Source organism: Haliotis rufescens, unplaced genomic scaffold (genome assembly GCF_023055435.1).
Source record: "Haliotis rufescens isolate VD_foot unplaced genomic scaffold, xgHalRufe1.0.p SCAF_2, whole genome shotgun sequence".
Lineage (NCBI taxonomy): Eukaryota > Metazoa > Mollusca > Gastropoda > Lepetellida > Haliotidae > Haliotis > Haliotis rufescens.
The window spans coordinates 58,144,298-58,167,442 of record NW_025963890.1 but is presented as its reverse complement, the minus strand read 5'-3'; positions in this window follow the sequence as shown (position 1 = coordinate 58,167,442).

The following is a 23,145-nucleotide window of genomic DNA, read 5'->3' as shown; positions in this document are numbered from 1 at the left end:
ATTGTTAATACAGTTACAATATACGAATATATTGACAACGCAACTACAACAATTGAATAATTGACTTAATCAAGTAGATATTAATGTCAAATGTAACTTTCATTGACTTCTTGTTTGTTTGTTTAAGATAGATTCATCTTATGTAGCCTGTATAGATGTAAGAGTAGTCCGGCTCACTTAACGGTCTTATCAACTAAACCCGTATGTAATCGGAAACGTGTTGGATAACATTATGAATAACTCCGCGTGCAGTGAAGCGTCGCTTACTGAAAAAAATCCCATAAGGTAAATGTTGCCGTAGTCATACTAATGTGTGCCTGAACGACACGAACATGTACCGTGTTTGACAGTGACGGAAAGTAAAAAATTACATTCAGCCTCTTTCGCTCGAATTTAAGACAAAATCACTAGTAACGGTCAACTGTCAAACAGTCCATTTGAGTATGAGGCATGCATTATATCACCGTTGTCATATAGTTAACACGTAGTAATGGAAGTAAAATTACAATCAGCAGGTAGATAAAATACTAGTGAAAAAAATGGGCAAATCGACATGTTACGCTATTTAGCTATTTTTCATGCAACAAGCCGCCACGAGTAAGAAACATCGCTCGCTCGCTCGTGACATTTGAGATACGTACTTGAGTCTTTAGCGATCTTCATCTGATTGTTGCCGTAGTTTTGGTTCTTAGATGAACAGAGATAATTAGACTTTTGTATGCTTTTCTGGTGAGTCAATCGGCACAGACTTAATTTCTGTTTATGTAGATCAATGACATATTACGACGTGGTTTGTTTGTTTGATGTTTAACGCCGCACTCAGCAATATTCCAGCTATATGACGGCGGACTGTAAATAATCGAGTCTGGACCAGACAATCCAGTGATTGACATCATGATCATCGATCCACGCAGTTGGGATACGATGACATGCATCAACCAAGTCAGCGGGACTGACAACCCGATCTCGTTTGTCGCCTCTTACGACAAGCATTGTCGCCTTTTACGGCAAGTATGGGTTGCCGAATACGCGGTATCATGTAAGTAATGTAACACCTCTGTCTTCAGGTAACAAAGGAAACACCTGTCTGATCTTACCACTTTATGAATGAGGACTATAAGTACACTCCAGTCAGGAGAACCTTGAAGCAAGGGACAGTACTATCTGTGTTTCCCTGGGGCTCTGCAAAAAAACAAAACAATGAAAGATCCACCATGAAGACAACCCCCCCACCCCCACCCCCACCCCCATATATATATATATATATATACACATACATATATGTATGTATGTATGTATGTATGTATGTATGTATGTATGTATGTATGTATGTATGTATGTATGAAGGTATGTATCTGATATTGAAGATTTAAACTTCATATGTTTTAGACTTCATATGTATCAAAGTCAAGCACATATATTTAAACTTCATACGTTTTCTTTCCTTTTCAAACATAATGGCATATGAGACAAGTTCATTTCCATCCTGTGGGGTTAAAGGCAGGAGATGAGGTGTGCACTCAACCACACATGTTGTGAGTTCACGGTGTTATTGGCCGTCTACTGATTCGAGGACACTGGATCCGTGGACGACATCGCGGCGGAGAGGACACTGGATCCGTGGACGACATCGCGGCGGAGAGGACACTGGATCCGTGGACGACATCGCGGCGGAGAGGACACTGGGTCCTTGGACGACATTGCGGCGGAGAGGACACTGGATCTGTGGACGACATCGCGGCGGAGAGGACACTGGATCTTTGGACGACATCACGGCGGAGAGGACACTGGATCTGTGGACGACATCGCGGCGGAGAGGACACTGGATCTGTGGACGACATCACGGCGGAGAGGACACTGGATCCGGGGACGACATTGCGGCGGAGAGGACACTGGATCCGTGGACGACATCGCGGCGGAGAAGCATACCCGTGGAGGTTATTCAAGACAATTTCACGTTTTATGGATCATACTCAAATGTTGTGGATTGACATTGTACCAGTGTATGTTGTTATCAAATATAACCCATAACATGCCATTCTATCTCGATCAAAATGTCAGTCATTCACGCAATAAAAACCACCATTTTCAGTTAAGGCCTGGATGGAACAGAGTGTTGGTAGTGTCAAAATGTTTACGTCATTTTTACAGCCGAGCTAAAAACGGTTTCCAACAAAAATAATTAGAAAATATACATATACATAATCGTATTCTCTTTTCAAACAACAACATATAGTCCAAGAATATCTGGTATCTGTGATTCAAGTCTCACCAGCTCAATTCGGAGAACGTAATTTTGACACAGGATTTTTAAAGGCATACATGAAAAGCCTAACAATGTCAGTAAATCTTGTAACCTCAAAGTAGAAAATGAGTATCATGTTATGCTTGTGTGTAAACTCGATCTTCAATAAAGAAAAATATATATTCACAAGTAGTTTACATCTTATCCATTTGTTTTGCATGTTCATGTCAACTTCAAGTGTTACACTATTACAAAGTATTGTCTTGTACACACAGCGTGCATTGTTTGTAAGAAATAAAAGCGACAAAGAAAAAATCCATATTCATAAGAGTCGATTGTACGATGCCGCCTCCGTGGTCTAGTGGTAGAGCGTCCGCCCGGAGAGCGGAAGGTCCGAGGTTCAATCCCCGGCCGCGTCATACCAAAAGACGTTAAAAGATGGTACTTGTTGTTACCCTGTCTGGCGCCCGGCATTAAGGGTCTTAAACAAGGACCTGTCCGCTCGGAGTCAGTATACTGTGTCTGAGTTGGGTATTCATGTTAAACTGCGGCATGGTATCTCAGTGTGCTAGTACTATAAATCGGCATCAGTCCGGACTAGTACAAGCAACACACACACACACACGTGCATGCACGTCGCTATATAAGTGCAATAATCTTGGACGCGACGTTAAACCCAATTTCACCTCACCTCACCGATTGTACGATTCCGACCATATCATGAGCATGTGTTCACATTCAAATAGTGTAGATACCAGGTGTTCGCGAAAAAGTGAACGTGTCCTAGCCTACCGGTGGCTCCCGTCATAAACACATGCAAAGGCAGGTCAAATGTTCACCTGAAAAACACACGGGAACATATGGTACATGTCAACAAAGGGAGGAAACGCGCATAACTTGCAAATATGTTGAACCATGAGCCTATGACCTCCCACCGCATTACCATACACTCTCAGTACCACACACACTCTCAGTACCCTCACACCGCATAACCATACACTCTCAGTACCACACACACTCTCAGTACCACACATGCTCTCAGTACCCTCACACCGCATTACCATACTTTCTCAGTACCCTAACACCGCATTACCATACTCTCTCAGTACCGTCACACACTCTCATTACCATCACGCCATCTTGCTATACACTCTGATGTTTCTATTATCACATTACACTATAATTAATATATACACGACCCGTGAAGATCCGGGGTAAAATAGATCTTCAGCGCCCCATGCTTGCCGTAAAAGGCGACTATGCTTGTCGTAAGAGGTGACTAATGGGATCGGGTGGTCAGGCTCGCTGATGCACGTCGTCGTATCCCAATTGCGCGGATCGATGCTCATGATGTCAATCACTGGATTGTGTAATCCAGACTCGATTATTTACAGATCCTCGTTAACCATATAATTAAAACCCCTACCAAGTAGGGCAACCGAGTCTTACAAGTAAGGCAGTTGTTCGTCATGTGAACGTTCTCCGACACAGATTTATTTATGCATGAATGTTTTACCTGCTCAAGCTTCATAGCTGCCGCCGCGCATGACAAGAAACTAAAAAACATCGAAATATTAGAAAACACATGAATGTTCAAATAAGTGACTTTCCCCTTCATAAGCCATCGAACCTAGCATTTTGTACGACCGAAAAGGTGAAATCTGCTCATGATAACTGAGCTTTTCTTGGAACTTTAATCAACAGAAGTATCATCAATACAGTGCAACTGTAATAGAGCTAAGTGCGCAGTGAAGCGGTCATAAAATCAGACGCAGTTTTTCAATCTAAATTGATTACATGTCTGATATTGATTGTCCAATCAAATTCGAGTATTTCACGTAGTCATGGTACAATTAGGAGATGGACGTACTCTGTTTGGAAATAAGATTAATGTCAGACCGATTTGATAATATTATCACTGTATAATGAAATAGATCAGTGGAGACATGCAGATATTCTTAAAACTGAAACCCACAACGTTGTGAGTGCGGGTTTGTTTCAACCAGAAACCATGCTTCTCTATGAGTTTCCTCCCTGATTATAATTCTTATATTACTTTTACGAGAGTTCACATTTCATTCACAGGAGGAACGAATGTTTCCATTTGTTTTTGGTACGCTTTGGACGAAAATATTGAACATGCCTAAAGCCAAAGACATAATGAGGATTAGTTGTCATCAAGACAAAGTAAACTGCGTTGTCAAATTTAAAATTCTCAATTATCTACCCATTAATATAAAGGAGTTTGAATCAACAAGAGAACCCCCTTAAAAATACTTGTTTCATTCAACCCCGACCTACCCCTTGTTTCACTTGCTACGCAAGTTTGTTGTTTTTATCACAGCTAGATACTGCTGAGAGTGAGTAGGTGAGTTGGGTTTAACGCCACTTTTAACATTATTCCAGTTATATCACGGCGTGTCCGCTTAATGTGGGAAATGATGCAGGTCTGAGACGTTTACCACTTCGGTGAAACCCACGAGGACGGATATGGTGCTGACGAACCTAGAAATATAATCGGGGCGAACCGGGATTCGAACCCATAATTATAGGTTTCTGGCGTGCCCTAGGGACGCAACTCTGCACAGCGAATCGCGGCGCCTTACACGACTAGGCCACCCGTGCCCCTGCTGTGAAAAGTAGTTAGACACAACAGCGCAGTCAAACGTTTTGTCACCAAACTCAATACTTATACAACACAGCTTTCTATATTTGTAATACGCAGGATCTTGGCAACCTCTGGTATGGCAAAGGTGGGTTAATTATTATTATTTTTTTATCAATTTTCATTTCAGAATCCTTGATATAAAAAGACTACACCCAGAGAGGTGCAATGATCTTGCTGGATAAAAAATAACACCCACACAGGACTTCCATTCGTCTTGTACAGCTAACAATGATCCACATACATGTGCAATATATAACAAAACTGAAGTAAGAAATATATCATGCAAGTCAAGGTTTTCAAGGGAGACGACTTTTATCTTCAAATAATATATGATACAATGCCATATTAGTATAAAATATATTGGGTTCATTAGAAAGCTGAGATTTTTCATAGTTTATAATGGCAATAAATAGATAAAGTTTGTTTATTTGTTTTTTGTTTGCCGCGCTTAGCAATATATGAGCATGCATCAACCAAGTCAACGTGCCTGACCACCCGATCCCGTTAGTCGCCTCTTACGACAAGCATAATCGCCTTTTAGGTCAAGCATGGGTTTCTGAGACCAATACTACCCCGGATCTTCACGGGTCTTTTGTAAAAGAAAGAACTAACAATGTGCACGATGAATAATCATAGAAAGGTCATTTTGTAGATTTTAAGCCTCTTTTCGTCTACCTGAACATTGTTTACAAAGGTGGCTGATATCTAATGGTGTGTTGGTACAGTTTGAATATTTATGTTTTCAATTTGAGACCAATTGATAGAATCTTATATGGCTATATGTATCCAATAGCCTGGTGGTTGACCTGTGAAGATACGGCTTAAAATAGGTCTTCAGCAATACATGCTTGCCGCAAGAGGCCACTATGCTTGTTGTAAGAGGCGACAGATGTTTGTTTAGCGTGATACTTTTTTAAGGAAAGTATCGTACAGATAACGTGTTCTGTTAGTTTATTTCTTGTATAACGTCCCACTACATGCACATGACAGCGGTCTGCAAATAATCGTATTCTTGTTGACACATTGATGTCCTTTTAAAGAGAAACCCCCTACACCCGCGTCTGATTCGCATCTTCCATTAATGATATGATTGTAAAGAATACTGCACTTATCTAAAAAGCAACAAAACCTGTTTATAGTTGAAATTACCGAAAATCGTTTCATGCTAAAATTATCCAAAAAAAACCCAACTGTTGTTATCATTACCTTCCAAAAAATCTAGGACATCGTCTTCCACAAAATCAAGTGGTGTGCCACCCCAAGAATTAAAATCACCTCCGATGATAATATACACATCCTCATTACAGATCATCTAATAATAGTGATATAACGTTTTCACATTGACGTTACAGGGTATTATACCAGGTTGAAGAGTCCGGGTGAATATAAACACATGCATACAACAGATCATCCTATAATAGTAATATAACGTTTTCACATTGACGTAACAGGGTATTATACCAGGTTGAAGACTCCGGCTGAATATAAACACATGCATACAACAGATCATCTTATAATAGTAATATAACGTTTTCACATTGACGTAACAGGCTATTATACCATGTTGAAGACTCCGGCTGAATATAAACACATGCATACAGCAGGTCTTTCATTAAACCGTCTTTCATATACCACTCTCACACACTTTGGTCCACGCTACAAGATGAGCTAAAGTGTTTCTAATCAATACTGTTACAAAAAACAGTGGCCCTGATGTGGCAATCGTAGAAACTAGGGTTTGATAGAGGCTTGTGGACACGCTTGCCTCGGGAAGATGGGGTGTAAATAGTAATATCAAATCTGTCTCCTTCAACCATGTTTCAGTCAGCCTGACAATATCAAATAAGTTAACAAAGTTTAATATTATACGTTTATAATCGTCCAGCTTGGATGTTACTCTAGACCCAGAAATTAAATTGTATGGTTCCAGTTAACAAAGGGGACATTGTAGGTGAACCTGTATGAAACACCGTACAATCATCTTGGCCCGGGCCACGTCCCCATCTGTAGTTCGTCTTATCTCTCTCATGCTGGGGCGGAGTGATCGAGGCGGAAAGTCAGTTCGGTGTTCTTCATCCTGCCTCCTGGTTCCAGCCTATGTTGGTCTGGCATCACTATCCTGGGTCTGTGCAGAACTACCTCTTCTCTACGTGTCACGTTTTATTACGTTTTACGTTTCACCATGAGTGGGTGTTGTTTCTTTTGATTTCTTAAAGGGGGCACGGGTGGCCCAGTCGTCTAAGGCGCCGCGATTCGCTGTGCAGAGTTGCGTCCCTTGGGCACGCCAGAAACCTGTGATTGTGGGTTCGAATCCCTGTTCGCCCCAATTATGTTTCTAGGTTTGTCAGCACCATATCCGTCCTCGTGGGTTTCACCGAAGTGGTAAACGTCTCAGACCTGCATCACTTCAGGCTTTCCTCCCACATTAAGCTGACACCGTGATATAACTGGAATACTGTTAAAAGCGGTGATAAACCCATCTCACTCCCTCACTCTTTATCAATAACCTAGTAATTTAGGTTTGCGTTTATCGTATGCATGGGACTGTTTGTTATACGACACACCTGTAGTTTGAATTCTCCTGAAACATGAAACAAAGAGTTGCAAACGTTCTTGCATAGGACGTTTCTTGTCAACACGTATCTTTGTTACTATTACTTGATATTTCCATTTCCATGATCCTCTACTTATTTTGAAGAGTATACCGCATGTGCAGTTTGTGCGTGAGACATCTTATCACGCAATGACACCACTGAGATGTATTCTTTGGACCTCAACTTTTTTGGCCGAAGATAATGTCACGTGATAACACAAGCTCCTCCCACTGCACAATTAAGGCCCGCAGTCATTGAGTTCCGCAGTTCAACACGACGGGCATTTTGTCAGGTTGGTGAGAATAACGCTGATTCACTAATGTACCTAAGGTCATTTCATGCAATGTCAGTTTAGTAAATCCTTTACTATGCAAGCACATTTAATTTACGAAATATCATTTCGAAGGTCTACAATTTCGTAAAAACTTCATCGGACTTAATAGGCATGTCACATATCATATACTAGATATGCCGGCATGACTGCGCAAGAAGCAACAATGACTTGCATCCTATTTAATGCACAGTGCAACAACTTGTTAATGGAACTTCACATGCAGTATGCGAGGCGAACTAGAGGAGTGAACCTGGTGTCGCAACCCAACCCTCGGTTATATATCAGACAGATTCATTCAGACCCTGAGGGGTGCAGAAGGTAGGTTGTTCGATCCTCTGGACGAGGGAGTCATACGTGAAAGATGGTACTTGTTGTTACCCTGCCTTGCGCTCGGGTTTAGGAAAAGCGGCGACTGGTTGAGTGGCGTCAATTACTGTTTCTGAGTGGGGCATCCATGGTGCATCCATGTTAAGCTGCGCATGGTATCTCAGTGGGCTGGACTGTCAGACCGGCGTAAGTGGGCTTGTTGTACAAGCACGCCGCTACACAAGTGAAGTAATTTTGGACGCTGTGTTAAAACGCAGTGAGTGAGTGAGTTAAATATAACGTCGCATCGGCATTATTCCACCCACAAACCGTCGAGAACAAGCTTGCCTCGCCATATTGAGGAGATATTGAAGACTTGCAGATGATTCAAACCTGGCTTAAACATCTCGTGCAGTTTTAGCAGGTTTGATTCGGTTTTAAAGGTTTTTAAAACATGTGTTAATGAGTGAATATGAGTTAACGAATATGAGGCAGTGAATATAAGCGAATGAATATGAGGCAGTGAATGAATATGAGGCAGTGAATATATGCGAATGAATACGAGGCAGTGATTATAAGCTAATAAACATGAGGCGGTAAATATGATTGAATGCATATGAGACAGTGAATATGAGTGAATGACTACGAGGCAGTGAATATGAGTGAATTACTACGAGGCAGTGAATATGAGTTCGCGTTTTCATCACAAGGGACACAACCCGTCTTCTACACCAGGTGGCACCACGATCGAGCTAAGAATAAGTAGGCTTGAAATGGCAAGATGTATATAACGACCAGGAAAGTCCGTCTTTTGGTAGATAGTGAGTGAGTGAGTTGGGTTTGACGGCGCCGCTTTTAACAGTATTCCAGTTATATCACGGCGTGTCAGCTTAATGTGGGAGGAAAGCCCGAAGTGATGCAGGTCTAAGACGTTTACCACTTCGGTGAAACCCACGAGCACGGGTATGCTGCTGACAAACCTAGAAACATAATCGGGGCGAACCGGGATTCGAACCCACAATCATAGGTTTCTGGCGTGCCCAAGGGACGCAACTCTGCACAGCGAATCGCGGCGCCTTAGACGACTGGGCCACCCGTGCCCCCCTAAGACAAAGTAGGCTTGAAATGGCAAGGGTTGAATGTAGACTTTGATATAGGCTAGTATACACTCTTACCTTGGGAAGATGATGAATGCGAGGCAGTGAATATGATGTACCACTACCAGCAATATTCAAGATATATATCACGGGTGCCTGGAAACAATGGAGTCTGTTCCAGGCAACCAATGGTTGATAGCATGAGCACTGTAGGGCTACTGTGACACACCCGTCCTGGTCACACATTGTGGCCAACTGTTCCTGACTACTGACAATCTGAGTTACTAGCGGGGACGACTGTTCAACGTGACACAGTCTACGACTACACAGCCATCCGATGTTGCGCCGATTATTACAACATATGACTTACAAATGCTGATGAAGGAATCTGATGGTCTTGCAACAATCTTATAGTGATTATTTGATAATCAACAGTTTCCCACTGCCTTTGTGTGTATGTGTGTGTGTTGAAGTAAATTTAAAATGGGTCATAAAGAGCCATTTCATAAAAATGACTACTTAAGAATTGACTTCAATAATTTTATCCGTTCGTCAGCAGGCGTGACATCATATTCTTTTTCGGATTATGGCAAGGTAAGCTCCAAAAAATGCTTGGTTAACGAATCAAATGCCACGGAATTACTAGTACTTGGAATATTCATATACCCGTTACCACCAAACATCAGTAAACACAGTCTTTCTGAGTATTTGCGTAGTCCCTTACTGCTGTCGACACAGGAAATCCATAGTAAAAAACATATTGAATTCGAAGGAATTAGTTTTGACAAAGCAACATTTCAAAACAGCTTTGTCTAAACTGCAATATATATTGTGCAGAGTGTAGCTCGGTGTAACCATTTGGAAGAAGACATAAATGCATTTTAAATAACAACTAATGATAGCAGCATACAAATGTAATATGTAAGGTCATTACCGAGTTAACGAGTGTCACATACATTACAGAGAACAATCAGGTTGTAACTATACCGAAAAGGGAACGTGTTAAACCTGGCAAATGGCGCGTGTCTGAAACTCCAGAGGGAAGGATTCAAGATTGGTTGACGGCATGGGACAAGGGCCATTGGGATTTCGTCTACCTGAAACCTAGCCCGTGAGTACACATAGGGTAGAGTAGGTCGGGGACTGGGACTTCACCTACACGGAGCCCGGCCAGTAGGTATATATAGGGTAGAGTAGGTTGGGCACTTGGACTTCACCTACACGGAGCCCGGCCAGTAGGAAAATATAGGGTAGAGTAGGTTGGGCACTGGGACTTCACCTACACGGAGCCCGGCCAGTAGGTATACATAGGGTAGAGTAGGTCGGGCACTGGGACTTCACCTACACGGAACCCGGCCAGTAGGTATATATAGGGTAGAGTAGGTCGGCCACTTGGACTTCACCTACTTGGAGCCAGTAGGTATATATAGGGTAGAGTAGGTCGGGCACTGGGAGTTCACCTACACGGGGCAGTAGGTTATACATAAGGTAGAGTAGGTCGGGCACTGGGACTTCACCTACACGGAGCCCGGCCAGTAGGAATACATAGGGTAGACTAGGTCGGGCACTGGGACTTCACCTGCACGGAGCCCGGCCAGTAGGTATACATAGGGTAGAGTAGGTCAGGCACTGGGACTTCACCTACACGGAGCCCGGCCAGTAGGTATACATAGGGTAGAGAAGGTCGGGCACTGGGACTTCACCTACACGGAGCCCGGCCAGTAGGTATACATAGGGTAGAGAAGGTCGGGCACTGGGACTTCACCTTCACAGAGCCCGGCCAGTAGGTATACATAGGGTAGAGAAGGTCGGGCATTGGGACTTCACCTACACGGAGCTCGGCCAGTAGGTATACAAAGGGTAGAGTAGGTTGGGCACTGGGACTTCACCTACACGGGGCCAGTAGGTTATACATAGGGTAGAGTAGGTCGGGCACTTGGACTACACCTACACGGAAGTAGCTTTTTCTGTTATCACCACACTACTTCACCACTTGGACAATGCCAAAACACACACACTCACTCACTCACTCCCGTATCCCCTCCCTGTAGACTGGTGTAGGTTTTCTTGTGCACAAGGTTGATCAAGTAATCGAGGGTACCACAACATGTTAAGATATGAGGACCGTCTTCTGGTCTAGTTAACAGAGGGTCTGCCGGGAGAGCGCACCACCACCTCTGTAATATCAGGATCCGCTGGGCATGGCGAACTCAGTGTCTGATCGTTAAGGATGTATCTCCAGACTGTTCAAGTTATGAGTTTCCTATTTTCTACTGGAGCGTTCTGCCCGTGAATACTCGAGGTATGGTTTAAGAAGTGCAGTTGATCAAGATCTTCCCCCTTTACTATTTTGAGCCCAAGGATTAGTTGAGAAAGCAAAATACTGATACTTCTTCTTCTTCTTCTTCTTCTACTACTACTACTACTACTACTACTACTACTACTACTACTACTACTGCTGCTGCTGCTGCTGCTACTGCTACTGCTACTGCTACTACTACTACTACTACTGCTACTACTTCTTCTACTCCTTCTTCTACTACTACGTTCGCTCGTCACGCTGAAGACCCGGGTTCGATTCCCGACATGGGTACAATGTGTGAAGCCCATTTCTGGTGCCCCCCGCCGTGATATTGCTGGAATATTGCTAAAAGCGGCGTAAAACCATACTGACTCACTCACTCTTCTACTACTACTACCACTACTACTACTGTTGCTACCACTACTACTTCTTCTACTCCTTCTTCCACTACTACTACTACTACTACTACTACTACTACTACTACTGCTACTGCTACTACTACTACTTCTTCTACTCTTTCTTCCACTACTACTACCACTACTACTACTGCTGCTGCTACTACTACTACTACTACTAATCCTACTACCACTAATACCACTACCGCTACTACTACTACTGCTACTACTACTACTACTACTACTACTCCTTCTTCTACTCCTTCTTCCACTACTACTACTGCTGCTTTTACTACTACTACTACTTCTACTACCACTAATACCACTATTGCTACTACTACTACTGCTACTACTTCTACTACTCCTACTACCACTAATACCACTACTGCTACTACTACTATGCTGCTACTACTACTACTCCTACTTCTACTATTACTACTACTACTTCTTCTACTTCTTCTACTCCTTCTTCTACTTCTACTACCACTACTACTACTGCTGCTACAACTACTTCTACTACTAATCCTACTACCACTACTACTGCTACTGCTACTGCTGCTGCTACTACTACTACTCCTACTACTACTAATCCTTCTTCTTCTACCATTACTACTACCACTACTACTACTACTGCTGCTGTTGCTGTTACTACTACAACTGCGACATCAACTACTACTACTACTAAAATCAGGTAGTAAGTTCGACTCCAATGTTCACCTCTATTCTGACGAGGCTCACCAAATTTATACATGCGAAAAGCTACGAGTTTGGATGTCACGTGTGGCCTTCCATAGGCATTCAAAACAGACGTATATATTCTATAGATGCAAATTTGTATTAACATATTTAAATGGACAAATTGATCAACATGTGTAAAACACAACATTTAACAGTAAATCACGTTTTCAGATGGCATAGCTAATACATTATTTCACGTATTAAACTGTACACGATATACAAACGCTGTATTGGTATCAAAAACAAGTCAGAGCTTGTATTCTACTATAGAATGTTCCATCATATTTCGGAACTGATCCACTGATTCAAAAAGCTGAAGCAAACAGGTCAAGTAAAAAGATTATATATGTGCGTGCAAAAACTCGCTGCCAACTATATAGTGCAGGACTTCCTCCAATGTGTGTAAACGATCCAGCGTTCATGCAGATTCGACCGGGTACCCATTCGTTGCTGGGCGAACAAAGGCCAATGAAGATGGGAATAATTATCAGCCTTCAGACGTTTGTCAACCAGAATTGATGGTCATATTTAGTGCACAAAGAGTGATATGAAACGATGGCTCCTCTCTGACCCGACCACTGTCCACCCCCATGTCTACTCCCACCCTCACACCGACTCCTGTATACTCTAACTTCCAGAGCATGTGATGTGATGGTCCACTTCGCTCTTCTGGGAACACTGGATGGGAGGGTGTGCTGCTGTTGTTTGCCTGTAAAGCAGAAAACAGACCTTTAGTATCGTTCAGTTTCTGTCTCTTCCGTCGGTCACTCGCGATCGTCAGAATTGTAATACGTATTACTTTGTCAAGTTCCGCACATTTACTGTAATCTAACACTAAACTGTCAGATCTTGTACATTCTCGATTAGGGAAATTCTATTAAACCATTAATGTTGCAGATGCACACTTAGGTTTCAACCATGCGCTTCCACACCTGATACCCCTAGGCCTAATCTCTCTTTCAGGCCGTACAGCATATATCTAATAACACATTCCACTCTCATCCCTTTCTTAGTCCTACCGGTCTGTATTAATCATCGACTTTTCAACTCCAGACATTAAGAACATTTAGGGCGCCCTCATACTCGAGGGTTCCCTTGTATAATTAAGTCTATTTAACGTCATTCATAACATTATTTCAGGGACTATATGTTAGCCAAGACACATACCCAGCTCCACCATTTCCATCAGTGTTTGCTCTCTGTTCACACTGACGGCCACACTGATCAGCCCCCACCCTGGCAGCTCGAGCACTGCAGGTGTTGTTGAGCAGGGCCTCGGTGGCAGCTCTGGGTGGAACACACATGACATTTTGATCATCAAGCAGGCTCTCGTGTGTACACGGAATTGCTCGGTTGTGAGGGGCCGCTGATGCCATTGTAGGACTGAAAATAAGATCAGAGGTTTTGCAGTATTTACAAGTTGATTCAATCGGGTATCAGCAGATAACGTCAGTGACGGATATGATAAGGACCATTGATGATTATATTGTAAGGTATTTTCCTTTTTAAACAACAAAGCACGAATGGTTTTTCTTTTTTTTAAATTCTAACAACGGGCAAGTCTACGACGCCAAAAGAACGTTAACTGCTTGTTTGTACTATTTCTATGAACATCAAATTTGAGTCAAAGACTTGCTCATGTTCAAACGCTAGTAAAACGCTTCCTGAAAACCTCAATATATTTTCAACACATCATTACCTCACCAATAAGTTTTGCTGTAAGTCCATTAAACACGAACAGAACATTTCCATATTCATATTAGTCAGTTGGCCACCAGCGGAAAAGAGGCTTAGTTTAGATTTAGACATAATTTTTCTTTATGAGTTTACTATTTTGGTGTTTTCAAGCATTGTAGCAATTATCCCACTCATCCGCTACATCAACATATTCTACCACCATATCTCAATAAGCAATTTTCGTCAAAATTTGTTTTGGGAGGGTGAGGTAACATTGTATACAATATCTATGTAATATATTTTCATTTTGTTTTCTGTATATGATAGTACAATGGTTCAGGCAGATTTTAATACTCAGTTATAGTGGTTTTATTGTCACAATTCATTGGAGTTAGTGTTTTACCTCCTCACAAGATTTGAAAATGAAGTAAAAAACATGATTTTTACCAATGTTTCCACTGAGAATTAGAATAACAGTTATATCAAACAAAATCTATGCCAAATTCAGATAACCGAACACAACCTGTAATCAAAGACATGATTTAGATAGTTTAATGACTTAATAAAAATGTTACAGCCTGTTTTGTCAAATTATGCATTTTTGCTTCAACTTATGCAATTTCTAACCCCTGAAAATTCACGCACACTCTTACAAGCTTACTACCCAATGGAAATTGTGTACAGATACCTCCTTTATGCAATAGAAAAGGTTTAAGGTATACAGGAAAATGTGCGAACGAAAATCTTGTTTTTCACCCCTGACCAACTGACTATATGTGTTTATGAATTATTATCAGATTCTGATGATACCAGGTGTTCACGATAAGGTGAACGTGTCCTTCCACAACGGTGGTAATCGTCACAAACACATGCAGAGGCAAGACAACAGTTCACCTAAACAAACACGGGAATAAAATAGGGAATTGCGTCGGACATCTAACGCAGGTCAAATAGCTGGGATGTTTCTTAAGTGCGGGGTATTTCTTCCTTTACTGCTTCAAAACAAATCATTTTTAAATGAAAAAGAGGAGAAAAAAAAATAAAATTCTACAACCCAATATTTCCCGGACATCCAGATGTCTGTTTGTTGCCTGATATTTATTTTTTGTTGATAGTGGTTTTTTTAACAAATTATTAAAAGCTATGCAGCTTTCTTTAAGCACGAACACAGTTGTGTCCCTTGAATTCAAATCAGCAAACTTCGAACTGTGACCCACAAATTGAGACGGGGAACAGAGCCGATCCCGTACAGTGTCTCTGTGTCCGTGTTGAGTGTGTTAGGTCGACAGTGAGGTGTCTTTCAACATAATTTCATGTTCTTGGATTTACCATGTATAGTTGTGTAGAGTTCATAATCAGTGGAGTACCCGGATCTCAATGCCGTGAGATATAATTCAGGTCGTGGGTATGTGACACACTTTATTCTGGCTTTAAATATATGTCGCCGTCCTGTATCACTCGTCCTCACATTTTATGTTATCAGAAGTAGCGGGTTACAATGTTATGTAAATGTTGTTTTAACTAAGATTGCTGTATACGACAGCGAATAAGAAACATTTGCTATCGCCTGCATATTTCAGTACAGGTAGAATCCTACTACAACCACCCGCCATATTGGATCAGCAGGTACTCTACTCTTGACAAACAATATCATGTGCTGGAATGTTTCTATAGAGAAAAGCATAACAAGGAACAAGGCTGATTCTATGACAGCTGCATTTGAAACCACAAACAGTGTCTTCACAGCTTATTTTGTTGGAAACGTCATTTGTTGATTTTTCGACAAAATAAATATATGTTAACGAAAATATTTAACTTTCACATTTCTTAATCAGAATTATCGGGTAAATTCCATAAGCCATACAAAACACAACTAAAACATAACATATAGAAATATCTACATATGTAATGCTCTGACAGTTTTACAGGCATTACATTCTATGAGTATTCATTTGTTTTCAAAACATACAACACTGACTTAATGACATTGATTAAGGGATTCAACGCTGAAAGAAACACCCTGAAATATGTATTTTTATTAATAGAAACGCCCCCTTTTCTCTGATGGAATATTGAGAACGAAAAACCTTTAGCAATTTTTTTAGCTATATTGTCACAAGATAAAAGAGTACATATATAAAAGTATGAAAAATAACAAACACAACAGGTAGTTGCCCAACGTGTGCAAACGTTTTGCATGTCATGTTGTAGTTCCCCAATCAGAATGAAGTGTCTGTATAATATCATACAGGGGCGTACAGCATAAACTAGTTTAATACACATTGCTGAATACAGAGGCACACGACTCTTGCTCAAAAGTTGTTTGATCAAGGTTACAATATTTTCAAGGCATCAGTAAAACTTTGAAAAGGTTTTATAGTAGTAAGTTGAGGATATTTGACGCGTGATGTCCTCATACTGTAAAATAATGTAAAGACACTAGTAAGTGCTCTTTACAAATAGTTTGATATTGAAATGATGTACGAATCACACACTGTAACGCCTACATAGAGTCCCTTGTTTATTTATATGTGCAAATTGGGAACAGTGAACCACATTTTGACACATTCCTTTCAGTACATGTTCAGTGTATTAAGTCTAAATTGAGCTGTTATTCGATACCTTTTTTCTCGTTTTATGGCGCATACTTCCTTGCCTTGGAATTAACATGTATAATTGTCTGGAGTTCATAATCAGTGGACCTCCTCCGTGGTCTAGTTGTAGAGCGTCCGCCCGGAGAGCCCGGCCGCGTCATACCGAAAGACATTAAAAGATGGTACTTGCTGTTTCCCTGTCTAGCGCTCGACATTAAGAGGCTAAAACAAGGACGGCTCGGCTCGGCTCGGCTCGGCTCGGCTCGGCTCGGCTCGGCTCGGCTCGGCTCGGCTCGGCTCGGAGAGAGAGAGAGAGAGAGAGAGAGAGAGAGAGAGAGAGAGAGAGAGCTAAGATAAAAAAACAGAACAACATTTGGGGTGTCATACAATATAATGGCAGGGTCGGGAGGGGATTGGTCAATCCAACTGTTTTATGTTAATTAGGAGAATCCTGAATTAATTTAAAGAATTTAAAATTTGACAACTCAGCATTTTTTGTTTTATTGAAGTAACCCTTTTTCTACAGTTGTTATTGTGTCTTTGGCTTCCTCGACTGAGAATTTCACCAGATGATTAAGTGATCAGTGTTATCCAAACTCTACATATTCCATGAACCTATTTACTGTTTTTAACCCTCCTACCTGGACAGACAGAGACTGACCTACGTCAGGCTATTGGCTGAGTTTGTTATACATATAGGCATCATAAGGTATATACTTATATGTCATGTGCCTGGATTTTAAATGGGAAGATACATTCCTGAAGAAACAATATACATTCATCTATTTTGGTATTCATCTATACCCGTTCCGTAGTCATACGAAATATCAGCTAAAAACATAAAAAAACTACCGGAAACTTATGGTACTAGTCAAAATAGGGAATTGCATCGGACATCATTTTTGTCACTTATTTGGAGACCGCCTCCGTAGTCTAGTGGTAGAGCGTCTGCCCGGAGAGCGGAAGGTCTGGGGTTCGATCCCCGGCCGCGTCATAGCAAAAGACGTTCAAAGATTGTACTTGTTGTTACCCTGTCTGGCGATCGGCATTAAGGGGCTAAAACAAGGACTGGTCCGTATACTGTGTCTGAGTGGGGTATTCATGTTAAACTGCGGCATGGTATCTCAGTGAGCTAGCACTATAAATCGGCATCAGTCCGGACTAGTACAAGCAGACACACACACACACACACACACATGCACACACATGCACGTCACTATATAAGTGAAATAATCTGGGACGCGAAGTAAAACCAAATTTCTCCTCACCTCACTTCTATGGAAATGTCCTTCACATGTCTACCATAAAACTTTCTGAAAACTTTACTGAGACCCCTGAAATGCTCAGAGATGGAAATGCTCAATTGCATCTTATATGTTGTTAAACATATGACACTAAAGGCCGAAGCTACTGGAATATTGCTGGAAAGTCTGTTTTTTCTGTATTCCTCCTTACAGACATATTATGAAGCACTGACTGAAAACATATTCTGTTTCCAACAGGAAGCTCAGGACACACTTCTTCTAGTTCGGGTCGGTAAATCAGTGAAAGTGAATTGGCTATTTTATGGTTATTGAAAGGTATCACATCATCAATACACCTGCAACCTAACTTGAACGTCCTGCCCAATTTACCTTGTGCCTGCTCAGGATGACTGAGGGTTTCTTGGAAGTTAAATCAACACAAATATCATCTATTTTACGAAGTTCTGAATACGTAAGCTCATACTATATAATAAATGCTAATCTACATTGTTAATATCGTTATAATATACGAATATATTGACAATAAAACTATAACAATTGAATAATTGACTTAATCAAAGTAGATATTAATGTAAAATGTAACTTACATTGACTTCTTGTTTGTTTGTTTAAGATACATTCATATTATACAGTCCGTCCTGTCAGCCCCGTGTGCGATATCATACTAAACATCAAATTCAAGCCTAGAGATTGGGACGCTTCGATTATCCACCGCAATGTTTCTGGCAATCTATTTAGGTTAGATGTCGTCATGCAGAGACTTCGCCAGCATTTTTCGTTTGAATCGAAGACAAAATCACTTGTAACAGTCAACTGTCAAAACAGTCCATTTGAGTATGATGCATGCATTACATCACCGTAGTAATGGAAGTGAAATTACAATCAGAGGGAGATAAAATACTAATGAATTGAAAAAAAATGGGCAAATCGACATGTTACGCTATTTAGCTATTTTTCTAATTCTACAACCCAATATTTCCCGGACATCCAGATGTCTGTTTGTTGCCTGATATTTATTTTTTATTGATAGTGGAATTTTTTAACAAATTATTAAAAGGCAGGGTCTAGAGGTTCAAAATTGTCCACATTCAATATTCATAATTATTGGCTCTCATGATTGGAAATACACTGCATTGTGGAAATATTTTCATACTATGCATCTAAAAGAACTAGTAAATGTACTTTTCATGAACAGTTTGATATTGAAATCATATGCGAATCAAAGCTATGCAGCTTTCTTTAAGCACGAACACAGTTGTGTCCCTTGAATTCAAATCAGCAAACTTCGAACTGTGACCCACAAATTGAGACGGGGAACAGAGCCGATCCCGTACAGTGTCTCTGTGTCCGTGTTGAGTGTGTTAGGTCGACAGTGAGGTGTCTTTCAACATAATTTCATGTTCTTGGATTTACCATGTATACTTGTGTAGAGTTCATAATCAGTGGAGTACCCGGATCTCAATGCCGTGAGATGTAATTCAGGTCGTGGGTATGTAACACACTTTATTATGGCTTTGAATATATGTCGCCGTCCTGTATCACTCGTCCTCACACTTTATGTTATCAGAAGTAGCGGGTTACAATGTTATGTAAGTTATGTTTTAACTAAGATTGCTGTATACGACAGCGAATAAGAAACATTTGCTATCGCCTGCATATTTCAGTACAGGTAGAATGCTACTACAACCATCCGCCATATTGGGTCAGCAGGTACTCTACTCTTGACAAACAATATCATGTGCTGGAATGTTTCTATAGAGAAAAGCATAACAAGGAACAAGGCTGATTATATGACAGGTGCATTTGAAACCACAAACAGTGTCTTCACAGCTTATTTTGTTGGAAACGTCATTTGTTGATTTTTCGACAAAATAAATATATGTTAACGAAAATATTTAACTTTCACATTTCTTTATCAGAATTATCGGGTAAATTCCATAAGCCATACAAAACACAACTAAAACATTACATATAGACATATCTACATATGTAATGCTCTGACAGTTTTACAGGCATTACATTCTATGAGTATTCATTTGTTTTCAAAACATACAACACTGACTTAATGACATTGATTAAGGGATTCAACGTTGAAAGAAACACCCTGAAATATGTATTTTTATTAATAGAAACGCCCCCTTTTCTCTGATGGAATATTGAGAACGAAAAACCTTTAGCAATATTTTTAGCTATATTGTTACAAGATATAAGAGTACATATATAAAAGTATGAAAAATAACAAACACAACAGGTAGTTGCCCAACGTGTGCAAACGTTTTGCATGTTATGTTGCAGTTCCCCAATCAGAATGAAGTGTCTGTATAATATCATACAGGGGCGTACAGCATAAACTAGTTTAATACACATTGCTGAATACAGAGGCACACGACTCTTGCTCAAAAGTTGTTTGATCAAGGTTACAATATATTCAAGGCATCAGTAAAACTTTGAACAGGTTTTATAGTAGTAAGTTGAGGATATTTGACGCACCAATGACAAAAATGATATCCGATACAATTCCCTATTTTGACTTTTACCATGTGTTCACGTGCGTTTTTTTCACTGGAACAATTGATTTGCCTTTTCATGTGATGGGTACGGGTATGATACATAGGCTTTTATTAAAGTCAATATTGAAAATCGGCACCAGTCCGGACTAGTACAAGCAGCAACACCGACACATGTCGATGCACGTCGCCAAAATTACAATAATCTTGAACACGACGTTAAACCCCATTTCCCCTCACTTCTAAACTTTAAAATGTCAAAATAAGTTGCAAAAATGTTTTTACAAATTTCGCGGCCAATGAAAACACACCGGAGGACGCTATCGCTGACCTAATTGCTAGTTTCGCCCTATGGTGGGGATTCCCCAGTGACGTCATGAACCTTTGTTGTTAAAATGGAATGAGGTGAGTTCGTACGGTTTTTTTTATAACTGCCTTTACTTTATGATTATGTATTTTGTACATATTTTCATAATATGCACCTATTAATAAATTGAATCATGAGAATCTGTAGATTCAGGAAGTAGAAGCAGTGAGCCCCAAACAGATCAACAGATTCGTGTGATTTCTCTGACTTCAATCATGTTGTGATTCTATAATTTTGCATAATGACCTCTATCAGCTTCAGTTTTACTTGTGGAAAATGCACGTTCAGAATAGCAACTGAATTCCTGGCTGAAAATCAACGGCAAGAACAATAGCTTGATGTCCTCATACTGTAAATAATGTAAAGACACTAGTAAGTGCTCTTTACAAATAGTTTGATATTGAAATGATGTACGAATCACACACTGTAACGCCTACACAGAGTCCCTTGTTTATTTATATGTGCAAATTGGGAACAGTGAACCACATTTTGACACATTCCTTTCAGTACATGTTCAGTGTATTAAGTCTAAATTGAGCTGTTATTCGATACCTTTTTTCTCGTTTTATGGCTCATACTTCCTTGTCTTGGAATTATATTTAACATGTATAATTGTCTGGAGTTAATAATCAGTGGACCTAGCTAGGAGAGCTAAGATAAAAAAAACCAGAACAACATTTGGGGTGTCATACAATATAATGGCAGGGTCAATCCAACTGTTTTATGTTAATTAGGAGAATACTGAATTAATTAAAAGAATTTAAAATTTGACAAGCATTTTTTGTTTTATTGAATTAACCCTTTTTCTACAGTTGTTATTGTGTCTTTGCCTTCCTCGACTGGGAATTACACCAGATGATTAAGTGTTTTCAGTGTTATCCAAACTCTACATATTCCATGAACCTATTTACTGTTTTTAACCCTCCTACCTGGACAGACAGAGACTGACCCACGTCACGCTATTGGCTTAGTTTGTTATACAAATAGGCATCATAAGGTATATACTTATATGTCATGTGCCTGGATTTTAAATGGGAAGATACATTCCTGAAGAAACAATATACATTCATCTATTTTGAAGTCTAGTAAATATATATTTGAACATTCTTATGTTGTCTGTCCTTATTCTAATATCATTGTATCTGAGACCAGTCGATTCCTATTATTTAAGGTTAATAAAAGCGGCATAATCTACATAATCTAAAAGCGACAAAACCCGTTCCGTAGTCATACGAAATATCAGCTAAAAACATTAAAAAAACTACAGGAAACTTATGGTACTAGTCAAAATAGGGAGTTGCATCGGACACCATTTTGGTCACTTATTTGGAGACCGCCTCCGTGGTCTAGTGGTAGAACGTCTGCCCGGAGAGCGGAAGGTCCGGGGTTCGATCCTCGGCCGCGTCATAGCAAAAAACATTCAAAGATTGTACTTGTTGTTACCCTGTCTGGCGATCGGCATTAAGGGGCTAAACAAGGACTGGTCGGTTCGGAGTCAGTATACTGTGTCTGAGTGGGGTATTCATGTTTAACTGCGGCATGGTATCTCAGCTAGGTAGCACTATAAATCGGCATCAGTCCGGACTAAAGTACTCACGGAAATGAAAAAAACCCTGTTTTTTCGACCTCAGATCTTAAATTATTGCAGTTAATATACAAAATATGTAAATATTCAAACAACTAAATTAGTACTAATTAGGCCGTGGCACAAATACTGCGTATCAAATGTTTTTATGCCTTTTTACACGTAAAAGTGTGTAAAAATGAGAATAAAACCGACTATTGTGAAACAGGGCATAACCAGGTGTAATTCGATCAAGGTGACTATGACACCTTGACGACAAGTGAGAACAGGTGCGTAATGCCTATAGTCTGTTTCTGCTATGTCAATTTGGACTTAGTTTTATTTTTGAATGTTGAAAGTGCCGACAAATTACCTCCTGTAAAGTACATTTTGTATTGTTCACTGAGATCAAACTAGCAAATACAGACAAGTACTTTTCGAGATGTTTTGTTATTTCGTATTTACAGCTACGGAAAACTTTGTGTCGATTTT